This window comes from Humulus lupulus, chromosome X, assembly GCF_963169125.1.
Source record: "Humulus lupulus chromosome X, drHumLupu1.1, whole genome shotgun sequence".
In the NCBI taxonomy this organism is placed as follows: Eukaryota; Viridiplantae; Streptophyta; class Magnoliopsida; order Rosales; family Cannabaceae; genus Humulus; species Humulus lupulus.
The window spans coordinates 225,347,100-225,369,744 of record NC_084802.1 but is presented as its reverse complement, the minus strand read 5'-3'; positions in this window follow the sequence as shown (position 1 = coordinate 225,369,744).

The window sequence follows — 22,645 nt, the reverse complement described above, 5'->3', positions numbered from 1 at the left end:
GGGATGGGACTTAAACTCCCTAAAGAGATTCACGATTGATGGTAACCTATCTTAACATTAGTTATTCAACTAGTGTTAGGTTCAATAGGTAACAACAAGTCAATCAAGTGAATATTAGTTGTACTCAAAACAAGTCCCATCTGAGATATTGAGTACTTGTGTGTTACCAAGTGGAGGGTTAAAACCGAAAGGATTTTTAATAGAATTCAGTCTTGTAAAGACAAGTATTTTTGGTAACAAAATACTGTAAGAATTCTACCTATATGGACCTAGGGGTGGTGCCGCCTCTCATGAGAATTGGGAGTATTCTCAAGAACGTCCATGAATGGAAAGTGCACATGGCCATTAACGATGCAAAGCGAGACATAGAGGTCTCAAGTGAACATCGCAAAGGTGTGTGTGTTATCACCGATTTGTTATCATGAAAAGATGGTTCAATGCCTAGTACAACCAAATTTTCGACAAATTTTGTGATAATTACACTATAGTAAAGTTCAAGTTGAAAAACAATTTGCTTTATGCACTAATGCAATGACTCCTATAAGAGAGAGTTCTTATTTAATCAAGTGGGGGATATGTTATATTTCAAAATATAATGATTGATTAAATAAGTGTTACAATAGATAACTATTTAATCTAGTGGAGGAATGTTATATTATTTTATAATATAATATAATGTAATATTATATTATATTATAATATAATGTTTTAGATTAAATAAATGTGACAAAGAGTGTCACATATTGTAACATATAATAGAGAGTTACAATATTTAGATATATGAGATATATCCAAATAATGTAACATATTTGGTGTTACAAATTTGTAACTTCCAAATATTACCCTTTATTGTATAAATTTGTTGTTACATAATATTGAGATGAATTTCATAAAGCCATATGTGAAATGGTTGTTAGAGATATGATTTTAACCCCAATAATATGTTTTGGGAGTTACAAAATCATTTGGGAGGGTTTGGAACCGTTTGGAAAAACAACACATTTTTAAGTGCTGAAATTGGTCGGTGGCCACGGACACTGAATGTTGGTGGCTGCGGCCTGTTGGACAGAGACTAGTGGCCGCGGCCACTAATGTCTCTGGCCGCGGCCACAAGCCAAAAACTGACAAATTTTTCAGTTTTTTCAATCTTTGTTGAACGGCTCAAAAAACCCAAATAACTCCCAAATCTCATTTTTAATTCCATATTAATCAAATTAAACATTGATAACAGCCATGGGGGTTGTTGGAATTTGAAATTTAAAGGGTGTCTCTAAACTCTATAAATAGGAGCCTATAGCTCACTTGTAAGACACAACTTTTCTATCCATTAGAGCACTTGGCTAGAAACACCTTGAGGCTTGATAATTCCAGAAAGCTTTTCCAATATCTGAGAGAGATCCCTTAATGCTTGAGTTAGGGGGAAATAAGCTTTTGGACAAAGGTTTTAAACCTTGTTCAAGTTGGTGATCTCCAACCCTCTTCACTTAGGTTGTGTAAGTGAGAGTTTTCTTGTATTTCTGTTCTCCATTTTATTGTATTATTTTCTTCTTATTCTCTTGTTCTTTTTATTTGTATATTTTGTTTAAGAGTTGTAATCCTTTCTTTTGTTTCAACCACCTTTATTTTGCTTGCAATCTTTTGCTTAGAGTTGTATTATCACCATTCTCTTCTTCTTCATCATCTTCTTCATTTTCTTTGTTTATTTGTAATTTTCAGTTATAGAGTTGTAACTCCTTTTTAATCAATCATTATTTATTTGTAATATATTGCATAGAGTTGTAATTTCTTACCATTTCCATTGAGGCAAATACATTTTTTTCCTAACAAAATGTTGTACCCTAATTTTAGCACGAGTTCACTCATTCAGCTCGGGTACAGCTGTCAGGCAAATATGTGCAAAAATAACCAAGTAGAATATCTGGTTATTAACCATGTAAGCAGCTCGAGACTCGTAGTGGTCAAATCCAGTATTAGGCGTCATGTACTTATTACAAGATGGGAGTCAGATAACTATCAAGCACGAGCTCGGAGTCAGATAGTTGTCAAGCTTGAGCTCGTATGAGATATCTAGCTCGTGAGGACCTAGATATAACGCATACTGAAGGATCCCAAGAAACTTGGGGATTCTTTATATGCTCATTAATGACCAGGTTGTATCGTATTTATGTCATTTGTTACCCGAGATAGCAAGAATGTGTTTATTATGTTATCAAATCATATCCCAATGTAAATAGGAATAATATGTATTAATTATATACCATATGTATAATTACGCGGTGTGTTGATACGGTTACCCAAACCTGTCCATGAAATTCCCCTATAAATACTGGGAATATTGGATAGGGAAGGGGACCATTTTTTTCTGTATTACCGAAACTCTACCAAAATAGAGAGAGAAACAGTAATAATATTGACTCATGGACTAGGTGGATTTTAACCACTGAACCACGTAAAAATTCTGTGTTTTTGAGTGAGTTCTGGTTATTTCCTTACGGTTTCGTATTAAGCGCTAATCTACCCTTTTTATTTCTTAATATCACGTTAGTGAAAAACTCCGTCAACAGTAATATTGAATTATTCCTATTATGCATTGTTGATTAAGAAAGTGTAAAGTCATAAATTCTCAACATTCAAAATCTTTATCTCTAATTACTTTCTTTTTCGTGTTTTGCATAATCAACAATGTTATCCAAAAAGCAGGTGTGGATGACGTGGCAAACATTTTTAACGCGTGGCAGACACCTGGCAGAGGTTCTGTTCGACCATTGACGAGGGAGATTCCCCTGACACAGCATTTGGGTTTTATATACGACTAGCTTGGTCGTGTACTCCGTATATTTTGAGATAATCTTGTACAATTATAATCATATCTGAGATTATCTCCCATGATACCTGATTATCCGATTAGTTAGAAAAAAATATTTGTAACTAATTTATGTAACCCTCCTTGAGCCTATAAATAGAGATAAATAACTCAAGGGAGGGACTTTTTGGCTGATTTTGGTTTATGTTTTAGAAGAGAATTTTGGCTATTATCTTTCGGTTGTATTACTCATCCCTCTAAGGCTTGTGAAACTCGAAGAACCCTAGTTCTTTGATCACTCATTTGAGAATCAAGATCAATAATAGCTTAAGTGGACGTAGGTCATTACCAATTCGTGGGGCCGAACCACTATAATTTGTTGTGTCGTTTATTTTTCTTTCCATTAGATTTATTTCAATACTTTCTATCACATCAAGCATTTGACTCCGTGTCAGTTGACCAAAACGAGGGTCAACATTCTGGTGCTTTCATTGAGAGCTTGAGACGAGGTGGTTGAAGTACTTGGCAAAGACATCCAGGAAGACTGGGCAGGCTGCTGACGCTGCACCATCTCAACCTCCTCCTCCGAACATGGCTGAGAATGAGCCACACTAGGAGTTTGATGAGGAGGAACTAGACTCTGAAACACTGAGAACTACTTTGGGAGTATTGCAAGAGGAATTGGCCAATCTGAGGGCCAGTCACGAAAGTGCTGCGGAGACCATGGCACGACAGCAGCAAGAAATAGAGTGACAGCGCCAAGAGCTGAGTGAAAGACAGGCGGAGATGGACCGTCGTCAGAGAGATGCCATGGCAGCCCTCGAAGCAGCCCTCCAATTGGCTAGGAATCAGGCTGCGCCTGCCTTGCAGCCTAACCAACCACCAAATGGGCCACCTGAAAGAGGTCCCAATCCTAGCCCTCCGCTCTATCCAACAAGCCCTCAAAGGCCAGAGCAGCCACCAATGCCTCAGGATGATGTCCCACCTAGGGAACCTGAGACGCAACCTCCATCCCAGGCTGGTCGAGGCAATCCCCCACATCCAAGGTAGAATAGGGCTGGGTAGCAGCCCCGCAGCCCTAGACGCCCGGGGGGTGAAGAGCCGCACCCACCAAGCAGGGGGCAGCGTCCTTCTGGCAACAGAAGGAACTCAGAGACAGGCTTTGCGGTCAGGGGCCCCCCACGGCATGATATTGCACGGGGACCTACCGACCAGCGTAGGCCTCCCCCTAACGCTCGGGAAGTTCTAGCCCAAGGGGGCAATCGAGGAAACAGTCAGTCCCACCATAGCCAATCGAGGTTCAGAGATGGCCACAGCTACAATGAGGCCGACTTAGGCAGAGGGAACGCTGGTCGGAGGAACGAGGAGAGAGGTGGAGGCAGAAGCCCCCCTCCTAGAGAAAATTGACATGCAGGACATAATGCTGGGGGGCAGCCCAGACAAAACAACGACTTTAGCTGGCTCGGAGCCAGCGAGCAGTGGCGAAGAGATGACGATCTAAGGGATGTACTCAACGACCGACGAGAACGGCACGACGAGTACATTCCCCCGGCACCAGAAGCCCCGGCAATTCCTGAGGCTGTTCAGGCCCAAATAGATGCCCTGAGCCAAGCAGTGCAAAAGCTGGTCGGGGGAAGAACGTCTCATATCGAGTGCGACAGAAGAAGGGGCACTCCTTTCATACAAAGGATTGTAATGGCTGAAACCCCCAGTAAGTTTAAAATGCCCACACTTCTGAACTTTGACGGGTATGGTGACCCGGTATCTCATGTCAACAAATTTGAGATACAAATGGACATTCAGAAGGTGTCCGAAGACGCTCGATGTAGGATCTTCCCTGCAACACTTTCTGATGCTGCACAGGAGTGGTTCTTTAAGTTCCCTCCTGCAAGTATTGTATATTGGGAGATGTTCGTAAAGGAGTTTTACGGAAAATTCTACGCGGGTCGTGTGCACCCAACTGAGGCAAACCAGCTGGTCGAGATACGCCAACCAGCGGGAGAACCACTGAAAGATTATGTCCAGCGTTTCATGCGAGCAGCAGCTGAGGCCAAAATAGTGGGAGATGAAGGCAAAATGATGGCCCCAACTGTAGGAGTTAGGCGCCGTACGCCTCTTTGGAGTAGCCTCAGGAAGCATGGGGTTAAAACTACCTAGGAATTTTTGGATCGAGCTGATCGATACATCAAGCTCAAGGATGCAATTTCCAGCGAGGGAAAGACCCCAAATAAAGATAAGGGGACTGAAGACCCCACCAAAGCCGCCAATGGATCAAAGCCCAACAGCAACGGCAAAGGCAATGGGAATGGAAACGACAAGAGTGGGGGAAAGAGGCCCCATAACGAACCCTCTACCTCCGAGAGTAAGCGCTCTAAGGGTAATCGTTATGAGCCAAGGTTCACCAACTACACCGCCCTTGTCGAGTCTCGAGCAAAGGTGTATCAGGCCACAAGTTCCAGTGTGCCTTACAAAAGACCCACTCCCATTCGAAAGGATATTTCAAAAAGGGATACAACCAAGTTCTGTCATTTTCACAACGATTACGGACACGATACGAATGAGTGTAACCAGCTGAAGGATGAAATCGAGTTCCTTATTAGACAAGGACACTTGAGGAGATACGTGCGGGCCATGGGAGCTTCCCAACGAGAGGCTCCAGATGGCAACGAGCAGGCGCCTACACGCTAATGCTCGCCACCTTTACAGCCTGATCCCATGGCTGGCACCTTACTCACCGTCTGCGGAGGTTCGCACCTTGTGGGAAACAGTGGAAAGGTAAGGGAACGATACGCTCGGACCCTACATCACGACCAAGACATCGAGATGATGACTGTGGAGGATCGAGCATCAAAGAAGGCTCGAACAGAGGACGATGCAATAACTTTCTCTGATAATGATGCCCAGCATGTCCGGTTCCCACATTCTGATCCGCTGGTCTTGGATGTTCAGATTGCCAACATGATGGTGAAAAGAGTACTGGTCGATACAGGAAGTTTAGTTAACATCCTATATAAATCTTCGCTGGAACGGATGAAGTTGTCCATCAAGGACTTGGAGCCCTGCAACCAAACAATTTATAGTTTCTCCGGTGAGGGACTCGCTCCAACAGGGTCAATCAGGCTTCCAGTAACAGCAGGAACTACGCCCACCACCAGGACACTACTCACTACTTTTATAGTAGTTGATTGTCCTTCGGCCTACAATGTTGTAATTGGAAGGCCCATACTGGTCGACCTTCGGGCTGTCACCTCTATATGGCACCTGGCCATGAAATTCCCAACAAACGCAGGGGTAAGACGCGTATTGGGAAACCAGAGGGAAGCAAGGAAGTGCTACAATGCCTCAATCACTAAGGCCAAGAAGGGTATGTCGAGGAGTGCTCCCCCAAAAAAATTACAGATGGCCATTGATGTACAAGCCCAATCAGGTGATGAAGTCATCAAATAGGGTATTGCCCAAAGCGAGGATAGAGATTTAGATCCTCGCTTTGGGGATGTTGAGGACGATATAGGACCTGTCGAGGACCTTGAAGAAGTCCAACTCGACGAAGAACATCTGACCAGAGTTGTAAAGGTCGGCAAAAACTTAGAGACAACAACCAAATATGCACTGGTGGAATATTTGAGGAAGAACCAGGAAGTTTTTGCCTGGTCACATAAAGACATGGTTGGGATAGATCCTGCAGTCATCAGCCATGTCCTGAACGTTGACAAAAGCTTTCCACCCGTGCAACAGAAAAGCCGCCTGCTCGATAAAGACAAATCAAAAGCCTGAAAGGAAGAAGTTGAAAGATTGAAGGAGAATGGGTTCATCAGGGTGGCATTTTATCCATCATGGGTCTCTAATCCAGTACTGGTTCCCAAGCCGAATGGCAAATGGCGGACCTGTGTGGATTTCACAGACCTTAATAAAGCCTGTCCTAAAGATTGCTTCCCACTCCCAAGGATCGACCAGCTGGTCGATGCAACTGCAGGCCATGAGATCCTCTCCTTCATGGATGCATACTCAGGGTATAATCAGATTAGTATGCATCCCCCTGACGAGGATCACACTAGCTTTCGGACCGATACAGGGCTATACTGTTACAAAGTAATGCCCTTCGGATTGAAAAACACTAGTGCGACTTACCAGCGACTAGTTAACCACATGTTTAAGGAGTTGATCTGGGTAAACATGGAGGTGTACATTGATGACATGCTGGTGAAGTCAAAAAAGGCAGAAGGACATGTGAAGGATTTACAAGAGTGTTTCAATGTTCTGAACAAATATCAAATGAAGCTAAATCCTCTCAAATGTTCCTTCGGAGTAGGATCAGGGAAGTTCTTGGGGTTCATTGTCAATTCGAGAGGAATCGAGGCTAATCCCGAAAAGATCAAGGCCCTGATCGATATGAAATCGCTAGTAAAGATCAAAGATGTGCAAAGTTTGACTGGAAGGATTGCCGCGCTCAGTAGATTTATTTCAAAGTCGATAGATAAGTGCGTCCCTTTCTTTAATCTACTTAGGGGCAACAAGAAGTTTGAGTGGACTGAAGACTGCGAACAGGCTTTCCAAGCCTTAAAAGCCCACATGGCGCAGCCTCCCGTCTTATCAAAGCCTGTAGATGGGGAAACTTTGTTCATATACCTGGCGATCACCGAATATGCTGCTAGTGCGGTGTTAGTGAGAGAAGAAGAAGGCGTACAAAAGGCGATGTATTATGTGAGCAAGAGGTTAATCGGAGCCGAATTGAGATATCCTCCCATTTAAAGATTAGTCTATTGCCTAATTTTGGCCTCAAGGAAGTTACGTCCTTACTTCCAAGCCCATCCCATCACAGTCTTGACTGACCAGCCCCTTCGGCAAGTTTTGCAAAAGCCAGAGGCTGCTGGTCATTTGTTGAAATGGGCAGTCGAACTCGGGCAGTTTGATATAACATACTCACTGCGAGCAGCAATAAAAGGACAAGACTTGGCTGATTTCATTGCCGAATTCACTGAACTCCCAAACAACGAGCAGGGTGAAAAGCCTAGTGCGCTTGAGCCTCAAGTTGAAGCTCCTTCGTGGAAACTATTCACAGACGGATCATCCAACGAATCTCACGCAGGAGCAGGAGGAATATTGATAACGCCAGAAGGGCATCGATTTCACTGCGCAATTAGGTTTGATTTCACCGTTTCGAACAACGAAGTTGAGTATGAAGCCCTACTCGCTGGGTTAAGGTTAGCCAAAGACATGAACATAAAAGTGCTGGATATCTATAGTGATTCATAGCTGGTAGTGAATCGGGTCTTAGGGGAGTACCAAGCACGAGGCCTAAAAATGGTGGCTTATCTGAACAAAACAAAAGATCTGTTGGCACAATTTGAAAAATATACCCTCCAGCAAATACCTCGAGATCAGAATTCAAACGTAGATGCCTTAGCCAAACTCACGAGTGCAAAAGATGCTGACACTTTAAATATAGTGTCAGTTGAGCATCTACGCGCACCCAGCATACAAGCAGACGAAACCAATATGGAGGTCCAGTTGGCAGATACATGGATGGCACCATACTTGGGGTATCTCATGAGCGGTATACTACCAGCGGATAGAAACAAAGCCAGGACCCTTCAAAGACAGGCTGCTAGGTATATCCTGGTCGATGGTATTCTATACCGAAGAGGATACTCAATGCCACTGCTCAGGTGTGTTACACCAGAAAAGGCTAAAGAGCTGATGAAGGAAGTACATGAAGGCTTATGTGGAGACCACGCTGGGGAGCAGAGCCTATCAAAGAAGATTCTAAGGAAGGGTTATTTCTGGCCGACAATGAACGAAGACTCGATGGAGTTTGTGCGAAAATATGATAAGTGTCAGAGGTTTTCCAAGATCCCACGGGCAGCTCCTAATGAGTTAAAGCAAATGCAAAGTCCATGGCCCTTCACAGTATGGGGTATAGATTTAATCGGGTCCTTGCCGACAGGAAAAGGTGGGGTGAAATACATAGTGGTGGCTGTCGACTACTTCACCAAATGGGCCGAGGCTGAGCCACTCGCAACCATAACGACAAAGAAAGTACTTGATTTTGTCATCAAAAACATTGTTTGTCGATATGGATTGCCAAGAAAGATTGTTTCGGACAATGGCACCCAGTTTCATAGTGACATGTTCACAGACTTCTGCGAAAGACATGGCATCATCAAGAGTTTTTCTTCAGTTGATCATCCGCAAGCAAATGGGCAAGTCGAAGCAGTAAATAAGACATTGAAGGATACCCTGAAGAAAAGGCTCGAGGAAGCTAAAGGAGCATGGCCAAAGCAGCTGCCTGAAGTCCTCTGGTCGTATAGAACATCTCACCGAACAGCAACAGGTCATACCCAATTTTCCTTAGCATACGGTTATGAAGCTATGTTGCCTGTTGAGTTAGATCTGCCCTCGCATCACAGAATCACATACGACCAAGACCAAAATAGCCAACTGTTGATGGAGTCCCTAGACCTGATCGAGGAGAAACGAGAAAAAGCCCAACTCCGAGTAGCTACGTACCAGCAAAAAGTCGCTCAATATTTTAACTCCAAAGTAAAAGAAAGAAAGTTCAACGCCGGAGACTTAGTACTTCAAAGAGTTTTCTTAAACACCCGCGACCAAGCTGTTGGAGTACTCGGACCAAACTAGGAAGGACCTTACCAGATTGAAGAATTCCTTCATCCAGGCACTTACAAACTTGCATGCTTAAATGGAGATCTCGTTTCGTGTTATTGGAATGGAGAACACCTGCGCAAGTATTATCAGTAAACAGTCCTTCTTAAAAGATTGGCTTGTATTAATTTTAACTTTTTACAAGTTTTGAAAAAGGGTTAGTCATGTTGTATGGCTAATCGCTTATAAGTGTAAGATCTTTCAAAGATCACTCGTAAAGACATGTTTAGTCCATTTAAATACGAGAATTATAAGGGAATGTGCGCAGCAAGTCATTCTTGCCAAACTTTGCAATTTTTTACAAGTATTTGTTCATTACGTGTGTTGTTTTGCTGTATTATAAGTTTTACATTTTATATTGAGCAGTAATGTTTGTACAGGTTGTGGTCAAGGCAAGTGACCAAGGACCTAAAGCTCCTCGATCACTTGGGGGGCATATAAGGTACATAGAAAGCAAAGCATACCAAGAGGTATGTAAACACATGAGCAAAATAAGTGAAAGCATGCTACGGTACTTAGAGTATTTTTCAAAATTTATATTTTGTTAAATCAAGCCAAAGTACTATGTTAAGTTCGGTCATGCGAACAGATGTCATAATAAAGCAAAAATTTTATAATATCAAAGGAATCCTTTTACACCGCGAGCAGTACTGCTCGGATGTAAATGTTAAGTTAAAAGGAAAAGCTACCCATGCAGCAATAAGAAAATAAATATTGTCTTAACATCATGACCTGTGGGTCATGTAAGGAAAAGAAAATAAAATAAGTAAAAAACAAGCTAAGGAGCAGCGGGAGGATCTTGGGAAGCATCTTGGTTAACTGCGTCTTCTGCAGCTTCCCTCCATCCATCCCCGTGGCCAGCGAAATCTCGGGGGAGGCAGGAACTCTTGCCCTTTCTTTGGCAGCCAGTCGAGCAGCACAACGAGCAAACTCAGCTTTCTTGGCATCCTCTGGAAGGTAGCTGAAATTGGCACTTTGATTATGCTTCCAGAAGTCGTAGAAACATCGAAGTGTCGCATTCTTGTACCTTTCCAGGTCCTTGGCGTTCGTGAGCTTGAGTTGCTCCACTTGGCTCTTGAGGCTGGCAATGCTCCTGTCCTTCGCAAGATTTTCCTCCTGGAGCCTTTTGACTTCGCGCCAGTGGATTTGGCTGGCGTCCTGGTATTCCTCTCTCTGTTTTCTAGCACTTTCCAAAGAGGCCTGTTTCTCCACCAGATCCGTAGCCAAAGAATCCTTCTGCTGGGTCACCACCTCCATCTCTCTCGCGTGCCTTGCCTCCGCGGCTCGAAGCTCCTTCATTAGCTTCGACTCCCTAGCACGGGATTGCTCGACGCTTGCACCCGCGCGGGCGTGAGCAGTCGTCATGGTTAGCATTGCCTGCAATCAAAGAATAAGAGTTAGAATGACTTCAAAAAGGAAAATCAAGACCAAGAGCACAAAAGAGAAGGAAGATTACTTACACTGGCCACTTCATTGAGGGCTCTATTGAGGATCTGGTCGACCCCCATTGTTTCTGCTTCAGCCATGGCCTCTTTGTAGTGGTCATGCTTAAGAATGTGAGCAAGGTGATCCTTGGCCGACCTTAGGGCGCGGCCCGATAGTTTAGCCCCAAGGGGAACACCCTCAGCTTGTTGAGTCTGTTTAGTAGGGGCCGGAGGTGAAGGGGTCATGGTAGCATGAGCAGGTGGAGGCAGAATTTCTTGCTCATGAGGAGCAGGAGGCTGGACAGATGTTTGACCAGAGGGCCCATCCGTCGAAGGATTGGTGGCTCGGTTCCTCTTAGCCGAAGGCATCTGATTGGGCTCCCCGTCATGTTTCCTGGTAAATTTCTTCTTTTGGACCAAGGGAACTTCTTCTTCCTCCTGAGTGTTGTAGATATCAAAGACGTTTGTAGAAGCCATTTCTGCAAAAGAGGTAAACATGCGGACAGTAAGCCAAAAATAGATGACAAGTTATGTTGCATCAGAAAAGAAATAAAGAAAATTACAAAGTCAAATACCCGAGCTATTACTACTGGTCGCTATACTATTGACTCTACTAGTCATACACTCACTCTCTGGCATGAAGAAGTCTGGCCCTAGGTTTGGAGCATATGTAAAATTTCCATCCCCGTCGAACAAATGACAGGGAATTGGCAAGTTATCTAAGAGTGAAATAACTGTACCATTTTCATTAGAGGACACGTCTAAGTCTATGATAGGCTCGGCTGCCTTTTGTTTTCCCTTTCCTTGGGGGGCAGAAAACCTTTCTGCTGGGGGAGTGCCAACGGGTTCCCTGATTGTAACCCCAGTCAGTCTCTGTCGAGGAGGAGACGCTGGTGGTTGCTGCTCGGGATTTTCCTCGGCAGTGGCACTTCCTACCGCAGGTTCCCTCACATCCTGGTGAGGGGCTAGGAGGCCAACTAGCCTCAAGTTGGCCTCAGTGACCAGGGATTTGATGCTCTTCTCAACGTCCGTCATGCTGGTCAACATGGCAGACCTTAACACCATGTCTGGTGTTGGGTCTGGTCGCAACCATGGGCCTGGAAAACACAAGAAGTTTCAGAAAAATGCAAGGAAAACTGCTAAGTAAAAACAGCGACCAGTGGAAAAAGGCTTTTACCTCCTCAAGTGAAGGCCAGGTTATTCGCAACCATGTCAGGCGTGAGGAAATACTCCTGACTGTATTTCCTCACGTTTGAAATGTGGGTTGTGACACTCAGGAAGGTTCGGTTGGTCTCCTGGTGACAAAAGTGAAAGAACCCCGTACCAGATTGTTGGGGTTTGGACTTAAGGTCAAAAAGGTAATTGACCTCGTGGGGGGTAGGCTCTGGCCATTTCTTGTGGTTATAAAGGATATAGAGTGCAGCAAGCATTCTATATCCATTTGGTGTAATTTGCAAGGGGGCGACTCCAAAATAGTTCGCCACCCCCAAGAAGAATGGATGGAGAGGAAGGGTAGCCCCAGCCTCTATGTGATATCTTGACCAGGCGCTGTAAACGCCTCTAGGCAAATTCGCACGCTCATCCGCAATAGGAATTTTGAGGGTTACCCCAGAAAGGTCGTACTTTCTGAAGTAGTTGGCTAGCATCCTAGGGGTTACATGACTGAGTGGGGAAAGATACCACTCGACGTCGGGAAGAACTGAATACTGAGGACAAGCCCTAACTTGGATGTGAGGGTCAGGAACAATATTTTCTCGACCACTGGTCGAAGGAACCCCAGTCTGCGATTTAGGCTGGGCTGGAGGATTTGAAGGGTTTTCAGGATTTTTCTTCTTTTGGGCGGTGGACTTAACACGACCCATTCTAACTGGAATTGGTTGTGGTCTGGGAGGAGAAATTCTGGAGAAAGTAATCTCATGGATGCACTGGGCTGGCAGTTCTTCGCCCTCGAGCAGCTGCGCAAGTAGGTCGTCGTCTATCGGCCTCTCACCTCCCCACAAATCTGGCATTAAAAGCTGCGAACAGAAAAAGGGGGAGGTGAGGATGATGAGCCTAAAAAGTTGGTTAGAATAACGCTGCTCGTGTATAAAAGTCTAACTTTTATACAGCAGCATTCTAACAAAAACTAAATTTTTCATACGAACAGTTTGAAAAACAGATCAAAAAGTGAAAGTAAAAAGTTTTTGCTGAAAAAACTTTTTCAACTTCAATAAGGGCGGGAAAAACCCAGTTTTCAACTAGCCTAAAAATCGAATTTTTACTTCGATTTTACGTCCTAAATTTATGATTTCGACTATCAAACTAATTCATAACCCCTAAAAGGCAAATATACACTACCATATCTAGCATCACTCGACAAATGCCCTATTTTCATGCATCTCTACCCAAGAACACGGAGCAGTATCAGAACCTAAAAAACTAGCTTAAATCGGCATGCACAGCAAATTAAAGGGTGCAAAAATTCTGAAGCTTACCTATACGAAGATTGTGAAGTCCTGGAGAAATTTTGAGTTTAGGTGTGCGAACAGCAGATTCCTGGAACGACAAAGGATGGTCTTCAAAGAAATTCTGGGTTCTGACTTGGGGGTTCTTAGAAGAGTTCTTGACAGAAAAATAGCTTGTAAAAAGTGAAAAGGAAATTCTGGAAGTTATATATATTGTTTGAGATATGGAAAAAAGAGGTAATCATAAGTTCCCCTTTTTCGAAGCATGGGGAAGAGTGATAGTCGTCAAAGGTTTGCTTGGGAACCAAAAAGGTATGATTGGACATGGGTAGGTCACTTTTTCCAAGGAGGCACGAACTACTCTGATAGATTTGGTAGGGAAATCGAAGGGTCATTTTCCTAAAAGTTTATTTATTGCTGGTCGTAATAAATAAACTTGGGGGGCAAATGTTATCCAAAAATCAGGTGTGGATGACGTGGCAAACATTTTTAACACGTGGCTGACACCTGGCAGAGGTTCTGTTCGACCATCGACCAGGGAGATTCCCCTGACACAGCATTTGGGTTTTATATACGACCAGCTTGGTCGTGTACTCCGTATATTTTGAGATAATCTTGTACAATTATAATCATATCTGAGATTATCTCCCATGATACCTGATTATCCGATTAGTTAGAAAAAAATATCTATAACTAATTCATGTAACCCTCCTTGAGCCTATAAATAGAGAGAAATAGCTCAAGGGAGGGACTTTTTGGCTGATTTTGGTTTATGTTCTAGAAGAGAATTTTGGCTATTATCTTTCGGTTGTATTGCTCATCCCTCTAAGGCTTGTGAAACTCGAAGAACCCTAGTTCTTTGATCACTCATTTGAGAATCAAGATCAATAATAGCTTAAGTGGACATAGGTCATTACCAATTCGTGGGGCCGAACCACTATAATTTGTTGTGTCGTTTATTTTTCTTTCCATTAGATTTATTTCAATACTTTCTATCACATCAAGCATTTGACTCCGTGTCAGTTGACCAAAACAAGGGTCAACAAACAATGAGGGAAATTTGTTCATCTTCAAATCATTGCTTCAAGATTTGGTTTGTGTTGAACACATAACAATGAGAGTTAAAAAAAAAAAATTGATTTGGATATGCACTACATGAATGTGATTATGGATTCAAAGTCTTCATCAACAAATGTGATACTACTCTATGGGATTACAAACTTAAGGCGATTGGTATCATCAAATTCCTTATTTCTAATTGTGTAGATTTCGAGAATTTGAATGAAATGTGTTTGCTGCCATATTTTTGTGAGTTTGAGTTTATTGTTTATATTAAGAGTACAATGATGAATGTTAATGAACAATTCAATGATTATTGTTATACTTGTTTTGTTTGTAAAACTATTGATCATCATATGAGATATGGTAATTGTAAAATTAACCATAGTAGGATTAGGGTTAAGGCAATTGATGTTTAGATCACTGCACTTCTAAATGAATTTAATTGGGTCACTTTAATTGATGATGAGATATTTGTGATCTTAATTAAATGTAATGAATTCAATGAGGAATGCATTGTAACCCTAATTGAGAATAATGCATTTAGTGAGGAATGTATGATAACTCTAAATGAAATTGACATACTTTATGCATGTAGTGATGAGACTAATGCAACCTTAAGAGAAGGTAAACATGTCAATGCAATTGATGTTGAGATCATTGCAACATTGAGTCAAGATAATGCAATGGAATGTGCAAGGATAGTGGTATGATAATTGTGCCACCATTTATGCAACATATGATAAAACTCTTTTCAAAACCTTTGAAAGTGCAAATGAGGGATTTGAAGTCCAAATGGAAAGTGAAAGAGATCCAATGTACTTGAAGGGGCTGCGTTGATTTGTATTTCACTAAGGGAAAGAATGTGACACTAACTAATGTTTTCTATGTTTCCAATGTGAATAGAAACATTATAAGTGGAAGTCTATTTGGTAAATCTGGTAAACTCATTTTGAGTAAATTGGACACTTTTGTGGGAAATGGTTATTCATGTGATGAGATGATCAAACTATGTACTCTTGATAATGACAATAATAATAATATGACATCTAATTCTTGTAATGTGATTAATTCTAGTTCTATTACTTTGTGGCATAATAGACTTGCTCATATAGGTTAAAACATAATTAAAAGAGTTGTTAAATGTGGATTAATTAATTGTTATGTGAATGATCATGATAAATGTGAATTATGTGTTAAATCTAAAATGGTTAAAAAAACTATTTCTAATTATTGATAGATGTTCAAACTTGCTAGATTTAATACATAATGATTTATGTTAATAAAATGACATGTTGACTAAATGAGGAAATAGATAATTCATAACTTTTATAGATGATTTCTACGTATACTTATATGTATTTAGTTAAGAGTAAGGATGGGGCATTTAATGCATTTAAAATCTATAAAGCTGAAGTAGAAAATCAATTGGAAAAGAAAATAAAGACTCTTAAAAGTGATAGAGGAGGTGAATACTTTTCAAATGATTTCAATATATTTTTGAACAACATGAATGCACTGCACCATACACTCCACACACAAAATGAGATGGCTGAAAGAGATAATATGACTTATCTTGAGATGATTAACTCTATGCTTTTACATGATAAATTGTGTTATAATTTGTGGAGTGAAGCTTTGCTTGCTGCGTGTCATATATTGAATTGAAGTCCTGTGAAAAAGAACAATGTATCTCCATATGAGTTATGGAGAAGAAAGAAACATAACCTAGGCTATCTTAAAGTGTGGGGGTGCATTGCTTATAGCAAGAGCACGGAGCCTAAAATGACGAAGTTGGGTCCAAGGGTCGTTAGGTGTGCATTTGTTGGCTATGCCTCGAATAGCAAGGTCTATAGCCTATTAGACTTAAAGTCTAATGTGATAATTGAATCAAGAGAAGTGGAGTTTTTTGAGAATATGTTATATTGTGATAGCAACTCTCAAGAACCCACAAGTGTTGGAGAATCTCATGAAGAGAAAGATCCAAAGGTTGATGAGCAACCTATATTGCCTCGGAGAAGCCAAAAGCTTAAAGAGTTGGACTTAAATGAGAAATGTTCTCAAGTAGAGATACTCTATGGTAAACTTGAAGAAGTCACATGGAAATCCTCTATGATTCTTCAAGTTGAGGATGATCCAAAAACCTACCAAGAAGCAATGTCTTTGAGAGACTCCACTTTTTGGAAGGAGGCAATAAATAATGAGATGAATTCAATTATGTTAAACCACAAATGAGAATTGGTGGACGTTCCACAAGGTTCAAAACCAATTGGGTGCAACTGGGTATTTTGAAGGAAATATCACACCGATAACACATACAAACCTTCAAAGCTAGATGAGTAACTAAAGGGTTTAAACAAAAGGAAGGAATCGATTATTTTCACACATATGCACCAGTTGCTATGACAATCATAATAAGAAATTTATTTGCTTTATCATCAATATATAAGCTTTATGTTCATCAAATGGATGTCAAAATGACATTCATAAATGGAGATCTCGATTAAGAGATCTATATGGAACAACAAGAGGGTTTTTTTCTAAGGGGATATGACCATAAAGTGTTTAGGCTTGTTAAACCACTGTATGGATTAATACAAGCATCAAAACAATGGCAAGAGAGGCCATAGTTTTGGATGGGTGTATACACCACAATAATGCAGACAAGTACTTATACTATAAGACTTGTGATGGCTATGTCATCTTGGTGTGTCTATACATTGATGATTGTTGATTTTGAGTAATGAGATGAGATGCATAATAGAAACGAAGAGGTTTATATCTTCCACTTTCTAGATGAAGAACCTTGGAGAGGTCGATACCTTCTTTGGTATAAAAGTGAGAAGAAATAGTGGGGGTATACCTTCTTCTCATAGTAATGAAGCTGGTGGGCTCCAGCGTATCTTGGTGGGCTCATTGTGAGGAATGTCAACCCACTACTTTGTTGGGGGAAATGTCTTTGACACTCTCAAAGTGGTAGCTACACGTTTTCTCATGTCAAGCGGAGTTGACACCACAATCCAAGTGACAGTGGGTGTTAGAAAGCTGTCAGTGGTCCAAAGCCACTGTGCTTGAAACCTGGCTACCTTTCTCCTAGGCCGAAGGAAGGTCCTCGTAGGCTTGGAGGAAGTGAGCCGAGAGGACGGTCTTGTAGTGAGCCTTGGAGCATCATCTCTAAGCATGGTCCTTGAAAAGTGACGCTTCTAGAGGAAATACTCCTCTGGTGGTGGTGAACTGTGGTTGAAGGACAAACTTACCTCCCATGGAGCTCAAAGTAGCCTCAGTTTATGTGGAATCTTAATTCCCTTCAAAGTGTGTCGTGTGTCACCTAGTGAAAACACGAACAACAAATTATGAGTAAATAAATTAGGACATTTTTGCCAGTGCTTAAGGCACCGGTGAAGGGTGTCAATTAACTTTCACATTTGTTCACATTAATATTCTTGTTTACGACACCACATCATCAAAAATTGGCAATAAAAAACCTAACTTAGGATGATGAAGAACATTGATATGTGTATTTCAAACTATGTTAAAAAGTATTCTTTTGTTTTTCTTGATATGTGTTTCTCATGAAATTGTGTTCTTCAGTTCATTTTTACTTATCTCAATCTTTTAGATAATGTTCTTGGTTAACTTTTTTTATATGAGTATTTTAAGATTTAAATTAATTGATGGAGTAAGATTTATAGTTTTAAGCGAAGAAAGATATATATAAAATTGAAAATGTAGAAACTAATTTGTATTTTAATTTTAGATTTTAGATGGGAAATTTTACACTGTATGTTCAATAACATACTTAATTTTTTAAAAATGCCAACATAACATACTCTCCCAAACATATGCCATTTTTAAATTGTTGGACAAAAACACCCCTACCATTAACCGAGCAGACCCCTCACATTCTCTCTTCCCAGCCAAACTCTCTCATTATTTTCTCTCAACCGAGTAGACCCCTCACATTCTCACCATCTCTCTCAGGCGAAGCTCTCTCTCTCCTCACAGCCGCCGTCGCCACCTTCTTCTCCATCGCCAGCCACGGTAAGGTAAGACAGCTGTCATGTAGTTTTTTTTTTTTTAAAAATTGAATCATAATGTATAAATCGATGAAATGGGTTTGATTGTTAATCTTTATTTTGCAAAAATTTAGCTTAAAATGGGTTTGATTCTATGTGCATCATTTTGGAAGATTATGTTTAAATTCTGCAAAAAATTTGTGGGTCGATGTTCATTCGATTCCACATCGATGCCATTTCGATGCTTCATCGATGGTAATTCGATGACATACAGTGCATGTGCAGATTTTTAAATATTGAAAAGTTGTTCATCGATGCTCCATCGATAGTATTTTGATGGACCAGTAAATGAAGGTGATAGTCCATCGATGCGCAAACGATGGTATATTGATGTCATGTTGATGCTTGCATGGTTTTCATTTTTTTTATAAAAGTCGATGAAATTTCGATGCTATGTCGATGCGATGTCGATGGCTTTTATATGTTTATTCAATGCTCCATCGATGGTATATCGATAGTTATTCGAGCACATTAATTTGATGGTGATGCATCGATGGTTATTCGATGCTATATCGATGTTATGTCAATGCGATGTCGATGGCTTTATATGTTTATTCGATGCTCCATCGATGCTATATTGATGGTATATCGATGGTTGTTTGAGCACATTAATTTGATGGTGATGCATCGATGGTTATTCGATGCTCCATCAATGCTATTTCGATGGTATATCGACGGTTGTTCGAGCACATTAATTTTATGGTGATGCATCGATGGTTATTCAATGCTATGTCGATGCGATGTCGATGACTTTATATGTTTATTCCATGCTCCATCAATGCTATTTCGATGGTATATCGATAGTATTTCGATGACAACAACAGATTAAGTATTTTTTGTAAATTCAACTAATTCTCTTTTTTTTTTGGATATTTTGAAAATGCCACCCAAACGTATCCCATCGCTTGAGATCCCTATAGAGGATCATTATGTCGGTCGTATGACCTATAGGGGTTCCGGGAGGTTAACAAAATTGAAGAAAAGATTTGAGGCGCATGGATTGTTGGGGAGGGTGAATGAGTCTGTTTTTGGACCATTCTTCACAGCCCCTCCCTTTTCGTTCTCTGGGGCATTGGTGCACACACTTCTTTTGTGGAAGGTCAAGTCTCCACGTGGCGATGAGGTGCACTTCTTGATGGGCCCAAACTTATGTAAGTTTGGGGTGCACGAGTTCGCCATTATCACTGGCCTGAGCTGCTCCTGTCCACCACTTGCCGTTGACATTCAACATCACATTACTTCCTCCCACCTAGTTGATACATATTTCAGTGTGGAACCCGAGAAAGACATTCGGTTCAGTATGTTGGAACAAGCTTTTAGTATGTGCGATGTACCTGATGATTTGTACAAGCTCGGTTTGGTTTACTTTGTGGAGGGGATACTATTGGGCGCTGAGAATGACAATGCTATTTGGCGAGATTCATTGTCGATGGTCGAGGATTTAGATTATTTTGAGAAGTATCCGTGGGGATCCCTTTCATTCGATACAACTGTGAAACAATTCAATAGAGATATGAGAGTGATTGGTGCTACAATACCAGGTAAGAAGGCGAAGAAGATCACTGAAGTGGAGTCTTCTAAGGGTGTTAAGGTGGAGGCAAAGTACACTTGCAAGGGGTATCCACCAGCCTTGCAATATTGGGCATACGAGACGATTCTTGATTTACAGAAGGAACACACCAAACCCTGTGGATTCAAGTTCCCTAGGATGCTACAGTGGGAGAGCATAGGCCAGCCGAAGCATTTGCATTTGAAGGATGTACTTGCGAGGAGACATGTAAGTTATATTAAATTTAAATAATTCAAGAACTTTTGAATTATACTAATCAACTTATGTCGTTTCTAATTTGATTGTTTTGTTTCCATTACAGTTGTCATGCATTTCTTCAAAGTACCCAACTTATGGTAAGGAAGGAGATCTTGAAGTGGTTAGATGTTGGTGTGATCTATCCCATTTCAGATAGTAGTTGGGTAAGTCCAGTTCAGGTAGTCCCTAAGAAAGGAGGGATTACAGTAGTGAAGAATGACAATAATGAACTTATCCCAACGCATACAGTAACTGGTTGGAGGATTTGTATTGATTATCGCAAGCTGAACAAAGCAACCAGAAAAGATCACTTTCCACTGCCTTTCATTGATCAGATGTTAGACAGGCTGGCTGGACACCAGTATTACTGTTTTTTGGATGGCTACTCAGGGTACCATCAAATAGCCATTGCTCCTGAAGATCAAGAGAAGACGACTTTCACTTATCCATATGGTACATTTGCATTCCATCGTATGCCTTTTGGGTTGTGCAATGCTCCAGCCACTTTTCAAAGGTGTATGATGGCTATTTTCTCTGATATGGTGGAACGAAGCATTGAGATCTTTATGGATGATTTTTCTGTTATGGGGTCTTCTTTTGACGATTGTTTAAGGAATTTAGAGGCTGTGCTGAGAAGATGTGAAGAGGTGAATTTAGTCCTGAATTGGGAAAAATGCCATTTCATGGTAAATGAAGGCATAGTACTTGGGCACAAGGTGTCTAAGAATGGTATTGAGGTTGATAGGGCTAAAATTTCTATTATTGAAAACTTACCACCTCCAGTTTCAGTGAAAGGGGTGAGAAGTTTCCTTGGTCATGCGGGGTTCTACAGAAGATTTATAAAGGACTTCTCCAAGATTTCTAAGCCACTCTCGGCATTGTTGATGAATGGGGTGCCATTTGAGTTCGATGTGAAGTGTCTTGAAGCTTTCAGGATACTAAAGCAGAAATTGCTGTCAGCACCTATAGTAATTTCACCGGATTGGGAGCTACCATTTGAGTTAATGTGTGATGCAAGTGATTTTGCAGTGGGTGCAGTTCTGGGGCAGCGTGTTGACAAAGTATTTCAGACTATTTATTATGCCAGCAGAACACTAAATGGTGCTCAATTAAATTATGCCACCACTGAGAAAGAGCTTCTTGCCATTGTATATGCATTTGATAAATTCAGGCCTTATTTGATGGGGAACAATGTTATTGTGTATACGGATCACTCAGCAATCAGGCATCTTATTGCTAAGAAAGATGCTAAACCCAGACTTATTCGTTGGGTACTTCTTTTGCAAGAGTTTGATATGGAGGTTCGGGACAAGAAGGGTACAGAGAATTTGGTATCGGATCATTTATCAAGACTTGAGTTGGGGGATGAATTCGAAATTGCTGCAAGGGAAATTAATGAGAGTTTCCCAGATGAACAATTATTTGCAGTGGAAGATGAGTTGGTGCCATGGTTTGCCGACTATGTGAATTATCTGGCTGCCAACGTAGTGCCACCAGAATTTGCAGGACAGAGATTGAAAAAGTTTTATCACGATGTGAAGCATTACTACTGGGATGATCCTTTCTTATTCAAACAATGTCCGGATTTGATTGTCAGAAGATGTGTCCCAGAAAGATAAATGAAGGACATCTTGTTTCATTGCCATGCATCACCTACTGGTGGACATTTTGGGGGAGCAAGGACTGCTGCAAAGGTCCTTGAATGTGGATTTTATTGGCCTACTCTATATAAAGACAGCTATGACTATGTGAAACGCTGTGATCGTTGTCAAAGGGTAGGTAATATCTCAAGACGTCATGAAATGCCTCTCACTAATATATTGGAGGTTGAATTATTTGATGTTTGGGGTATTGACTTTATGGGACCCTACCCACTGTCGTTTGGTAATTTGTATATTTTGTTGGCGGTGGATTATGTAAGTAAGTGGGTTGAAGCAGTAGCTACTTCAACTAATGATGCTAAGGTGGTAGTCAAGTTTCTGAAAAAGAACATTTTCTCTCATTTTGGCACACCTCGAGCGATTATAAGTGATGAAGGGACTCATTTTGCCAATAAGATTTTTGATTCCTTAATGTAGAAGTATGGAATTAAACACAAGATGTCATTGGGATATCATCCGCAGTCAAATGGGCAAGCGGAAGTGTCAAATAGTGAGATTAAGCTGATTTTAGAGAAGACGATGCAAGTTAATAGAAAGGATTGGTCGAATAAGCTCGATGATGCATTATGGGCTTATCGGACAGCTTTTAAAACGCCAATTGGTACGTCTCCCTACCGTCTTGTATATGGTAAAGCTTGTCACTTGCCATTTGAACTGGAGCATAGGGTGCAGTGGGCATTAAAAAAGTTGAATTTCGATCCGGTAGCATCG